General features: G+C 36.8%; 1 non-coding gene across 1 annotated transcript; it reads left to right on the forward strand.

Annotated features, from left to right (window-relative positions):
- The first annotated feature begins 5,490 nt into the window (after window positions 1-5,490).
- Window positions 5,491-5,594, forward strand: LOC130942692 (small nucleolar RNA R71). The gene has a single exon (XR_009071254.1). It is a non-coding gene; the product is annotated as a small nucleolar RNA R71 (small nucleolar RNA).
- The last annotated feature ends 420 nt before the right edge of the window (window positions 5,595-6,014 follow it).

Raw genomic sequence — 6,014 nt, forward strand, 5'->3', positions numbered from 1 at the left:
GAACTCAGTTAAAAACTGGTAAGGATCTTCAGATGGAAGTCCATAAAACTTGCAGTTCAGTTGCATTAAAGCAACTAGTTGAGGCTTAAGCTCAAAATTATTGGCTCCAATGGCAGGAATGGAGATGCTTCTTCCATCAAATTTGGACGTTGGTTTTGTGAAGTCACCAAGCATTCTCCTTGCATTATCATTATTGAGTTCGGCTGCCATCTCCTTCTCTTGTTCAAAAATTTCTGAAAGGTTACTTCTGGATTGTTGTAATTTAGCTTCTCTTAGTTTCCTCTTCAAAGTCCTTTCAGGTTCAGGATCAATTTCAACAAGAGTGCTTTTTTCCTTGTTCCTGCTCATATGAAAGAGAAGAAAACAAGAAAAGAAGAGGAATCCTCTATGTCACAGTATAGAGATTCCTTTGTGTTAGTAGAAGAAGGTAGGGGAGAAGAGTGAAGAAGAATGGGTTCGGATATTTAGATGGAGAGAGGTGAAGAGAAGTGTTAGTAAATAAATAATTAAATAGAATAAGAAAGGAGAGAGGAAATTTCAAAAATAATTTTGAAAAAAAGGGATTAGTATTTTCGAAAATTAGAGATAAAATGCAATTAAAATTAAAACATGAAACAATTAGTTAATTAAAAAGAATTTTTGAAAAAGGGGTGAGATATTTTCGAAAATTAGAGAAGAAAGAGTAGTTAGGTGATTTTGAAAAAGATAAGAAACAAACAAAAAGTTAATTAGTTAGTTGAAAAAGATTTTAAAATTAAATTTTAAAAAGATAAGAAGATAAGAAGTTAGATAAGATATAAAAGATAAGATAAAAATTTTAAGAAAACGATATTTTGAAAAAGATTTAATTTTTAAAATGACTTAGCTAACAAGAAACTACAAGATAAGATTCTAGAATTTAAAGATTGAACCTTTCTTAACAAGAAAGTAACAAACTTCAAATTTTTGAATCAATCACATTAATTGTTAGCTAATTTTCGAAAATATGATATAAAGATAAGAAAAAGATTTTGAAACTATTTTGAAAAATAATTTTGAAATTTTCGAGAAATAGAAAAAATGAAAAAGATATAATTTTTGAAAAAGATTTTTGAAAAGATAAGGTTTTTAAAATTGAAATTTTGACTTGACTTGTAAGAAACAACTAATTTTTTTAAAAATTTTTGACCAAGTCAACCCAAAATTTCGAAAATTTGGAGGGAAATAAGGAAAAGATATTTATTTTGATTTTTGAATTTTTAATGAGGAGAGAGAAAAACACAAACATGACCCAAAACATAAAAATTTTGGATCAAAACACAAGATGCATGCAAGAACACTATGAATGTCAAGATGAACACCAAGAACACTTTGAAGATCATGATGAACATCAAGAACATATTTTTGAAAATTTTTGATGCAAAGAAAACATGCAAGACACCAAACTTAGAAATCTTTAATGCATGGACTCTAACAAACAAAAAATGCATATGAAAAACAACAAACAACACAAAACAAGAAAACATCAAGATCAAACAAGAAAACTTATCAAGAACAACTTGAAGATCATGAAGAACACTATGAATGCATGGAATTTTCGAAAAATGCAAGAAAAAATTTTTATAAGCATGCAATTGACACCAAACTTAAAATTTGACTCAAGACTCAAACAAGAAACACAAAATATTTTTGGTTTTTATGATTTTCTAATTTTTTTGGATTTTTATTGATTTTTTCAAAAATATTTTTGGAAAAAACGAAAAAGAAAAGAAAAATTTTGAAAAAGATTTTTGAAAAGAAAATTACCTAATCTGAGCAACAAGATGAACCGTCAGTTGTCCATACTCGAACAATCCCCGGCAACGGCGCCAAAAACTTGGTGGACGAAATTGTGATCACATCAATGTAGTATTCTTTGTTGTTGTATGGAATCATTATTATGGCACTTATGTGTGGACACAACTCCGTTCAACTAACCAGCAAGTGTACTGGGTCGTCCAAGTAATACCTTATGTGTGTAAGGGTCGATCCCACAGAGATTGTTGGTATGAAGCAAGCTATAGTCATCTTGTAAATCTCAGTTAGGCAGATTAAATGGTTATGGATTTCGAAAATTAATAGTAAATGGAAAATAAGATAGTAAATAGTTACTCATAAAATGGAGATGCTGTGCTCCTCTCGTATCTTTACTTTTTTATTTCATTCATCCAATCCTTCTTACTCCTTTCCATGGCAAGCTGTATGTAGGGCATCACCAGCATCAATGGCTACTTTTCATCCTCTCGGGAAAATGGTCCTATGCGCTGTCACTGCACGGCTAATCGTCTGGAGGCATCACCCTTGTTGATGGCTACATCCCATCCTCTCAGTGAAAATGGTCCAAATGCTCTGTCACAGCACGGCTAATCATCTGTCAGTTCTCAATCAGGTTGGAGTAGAATCCATTGATTCTTTTGCGTCTGTCACTAACGCCCAGCCTTCAGGAGTTTGAAGCTCGTCACAGTCATTCAATACCGGAATCCTACTCGGAATACCACAGACAAGGTTAGACTTTCCGGATCCCCATGAATGCCGCCATCTATCTAGCTTATACCACGAAGATTCTGTTGGAGAATCTAAGAGATATAAGCCCGGCCTAGAGTAGAACAGAAGTGGTTGTCAGTCACGCGCGTTCATAGGTGAGAATGATGATGAGTGTCACGGATCATCACATTCATCAAAGTGTTGTGCAACGTATATCTTGGAATAAGAATAAAAGAGAATTGAATAGAAAGTAATAGTAATTGTATTGAAACTTGAGGTACAGTAGAGCTCCACACCCTTAATCTATGGTGTGTAGAAACTCCACCGTTGAAAATACATAAGTGAAAGATTCAGGCATGGCCGAATGGCCAGCCCCCATGTGGTCACAAGACCGAATGGTCAAGAAACTAGACAGTCAAAAGACGTCTAATACAATAGTAAATTATCCTATTTATACTAGACTAGCTACTAGGGTTTACATGAGTAAGTAATTGATGCATAAATCCACTTCCGGGGCCCACTTGGTGTATGTTTGGGCTGAGCTTGGTCTATCCACGAGCTGAGGCTTCTCTTGGAGTTGAACGCCAAGTTATAACGTGTTTTGGGCGTTCAACTCCGGATCATGACGTGTTTCTGGCGTTTAACTCCAGACAGCAGCATGTACTTGGCGTTCAACGCCAATTTACGTCGTCAATTCTCGAATGAAGTATGGACTATTATATATTGCTGGAAAGCTCTGGATGTCTACTTTCCAACGCCGTTGAGAGCGCCCCATTTGAAGTTCTGTAGCTCCAGAAAATCTATTTCGAGTGCAGGGAGGTCAGATTCCAACAGCATCAGCAGTCCTTTTGTCAGCCTTTTTCAGAGTTTTGCTCAAGTCCCTCAATTTCAGTCAGAAATTACCTGAAATTATAGAAAAACACACGAATTCATAGTAAAGTCTAGAAATGTGAATTTAACATAAAAACTAATGAAAACATCCCTAAAAGTAGCTTGAACTTACTAAAAACTACTTAAAAACAATGCCAAAAAGCGTATAAATTATCCGCTCATCATGCTCCTTACTGGCGTTGAACGCCAGTCTGTCCTTCCTCCAGGGTGTGATTTTTCTTCTGCTGTTTTTGATTCTGTTTTTAATTTTTATATTTTTTCGTGACTCCTCATGATCATGTACCTAATAAAACACAAAATAACAATAAAATAAAATAGAATAAAAATTAGATAAATAAAATTGGGTTGCCTCCCAACAAGCGCTCTTTTAATGTCATTAGCTTGACAGTGGGCTCTCATGGAGCCTCACAGGTGATCAGGTCAATGTTGTATAGTCCCAACACCAAACTTAGAGTTTGGACATGGGGTCTTAACACCAAACTTAGAGTTTAGTTGTGGCCTTCCAACACCAAACTTAGAGTTTGACTGTGGGGGCTCTTCTTGACTCTGAACTGAGAGAAGCTCTTCATGCTTGCTCTCTTTTGTTACAGAGGGATGGCCATGTGCCTTAAACACAAGGTAGTCCCCATTCAATTGAAGGACTAATTCACCTCTGTTGACATCTATCACAGCTCCTGCTGTAGCTAGGAAAGGTCTTCCAAGGATGATGCATTCATCCTCTTCCTTCCAAGTGTCTAAGATTATGAAATCAGCAGGGATGTAAAGGCCTTCAACCCTTACTAATACATCCTCTACTATTCCATAAGCTTGTCTCAATGACTTGTCTGCCAATTGTAATGAGAACAAGGCAGGTTGTACCTCAATGATCCCCAGCTTCTCCATTACAGAGAGTGGCATCAGATTTATCCCTGACCCTAGATCACATAGAGCTTTATCAAAGGTCATGGTGCCTATGGTACAAGGTTTAAGAACTTGCCAGGATCTTGTCTCTTTTGAGGTAAAATTTGCTGAATCCAGGTATCTAGTTCATTAATGAGCAAGGGAGGTTCACTTTCCCCAGTCTCATTACCAAACAACTTGACATTCAGCTTCATGATAGCTCCTAAATATTGAGCAACTTGCTCTCTAGTCACATCTTCATCCTCTTCAAAGGAAGAATAGTCTTTAGAGCTCATGAATGACAGAAGGAGATTTAATGGAATCTCTATGGTCTCTATATGAGCCTCAGATTCCTTTGGATCCTTAATAGGAAACTTCTTCTTGCTTGAGGGACGTCCCAGGAGGTCTTCCTCACTAGGATTTTTGTCCTTCTCCTCCCTTGTGCATTCGGCCATATTGATCACATCAATGGCCTTGCACTCTCCTTTTGGATTTTCTTCTGTATTGCTTGGAAGAATACTGGGAGGAGTTTCAATGACTTTCTTACTCAGCTGGCCCACTTGTGCCTCCAGATTTCTGATGGAGGATCTTGTTTCACTCATGAAACTAAAAGTGGCTTTTGACAGATTAGAGACTAGATTGACTAAATTAGAAGTGTTTTGTTCAGAATTCTCTATTTGTTGCTGAGAAGATGATGGAAAAGGCTTGCTATTGCTCAGCCTATTGCGTCCACCATTATTAAAGCCTTGTTGAGGCTTTTGTTGATCCTTCCATGAGAAATTTGGATGATTTCTCCATGATGAATTATAGGTGTTTCCATAAGGTTCACCCATGTAATTGACCTCTGCCATTGCAGGGTTCTCAGGATCATAAGCTTCTTCAGAAGCTGCCTCTTTAGTACTGTTGGATGCAATTTGCCATCCATTCAGACTTTGAGAAATCATGTTGACTTGCTGAGTCAACACTTTGTTCTGAGCTAATATGGCATTCAGAGCATCAATTTCAAGAACTCCTTTCTTCTGAGGTATCCCATTATTCACGGAATTCCTCTCAGAAGTGTACATAAATTGGTTATTTGCAACCATGTCAATGAGTTCTTGAGCTTCTGCAGGTGTTTTCTTTAGGTGAATTGATCCACCTGCAGAATGGTCCAATGACATTTTTGAAAATTCAGATAGGCCATAATAGAATATATCTAATATGGTCCATTCTGAAAACATGTCAGATGGACACATTTTGGTCAGTTGCTTGTATCTTTCCCAAGCTTCATAGAGGGATTCACCATCTTTTTGTTTGAAGGTCTGAACATCCACTCTAAGCTTGCTCAACTTTTGAGGAGGAAAGAATTTATCCAAGAAGGCAGTGACCAGCTTACCCCAAGAGTCCAGGCTATCCTTAGGTTGTGAATCCAACCATATTCTAGCTCTGTCTCTTACAGCAAAAGGGAAAAGCATGAGTCTGTAGACTTCAGGATCAACTCCATTCGTCTTTACAGTCTCACAAATCTGCAAGAACTCAGTTAAAAACTGGTAAGGATCTTCAGATGGAAGTCCATAAAACTTGCAGTTCTGTTGCATTAAAGCAACCAGTTGAGGCTTAAGCTCAAAGTTGTTTGTTCCTATGGCAGGAATAGAGATGCTTCTTCCATCAAATTTGGACGTTGGTTTGGTAAAGTCACTAAGCATCCTTCTTGCATTATCATTATTGGGTTCGGCTGCCATCTCCTTCTCTTGTTCAAAAAT

The sequence above is a fragment of the Arachis stenosperma genome, chromosome 7 (genome assembly GCF_014773155.1).
Source record: "Arachis stenosperma cultivar V10309 chromosome 7, arast.V10309.gnm1.PFL2, whole genome shotgun sequence".
Lineage (NCBI taxonomy): Eukaryota > Viridiplantae > Streptophyta > Magnoliopsida > Fabales > Fabaceae > Arachis > Arachis stenosperma.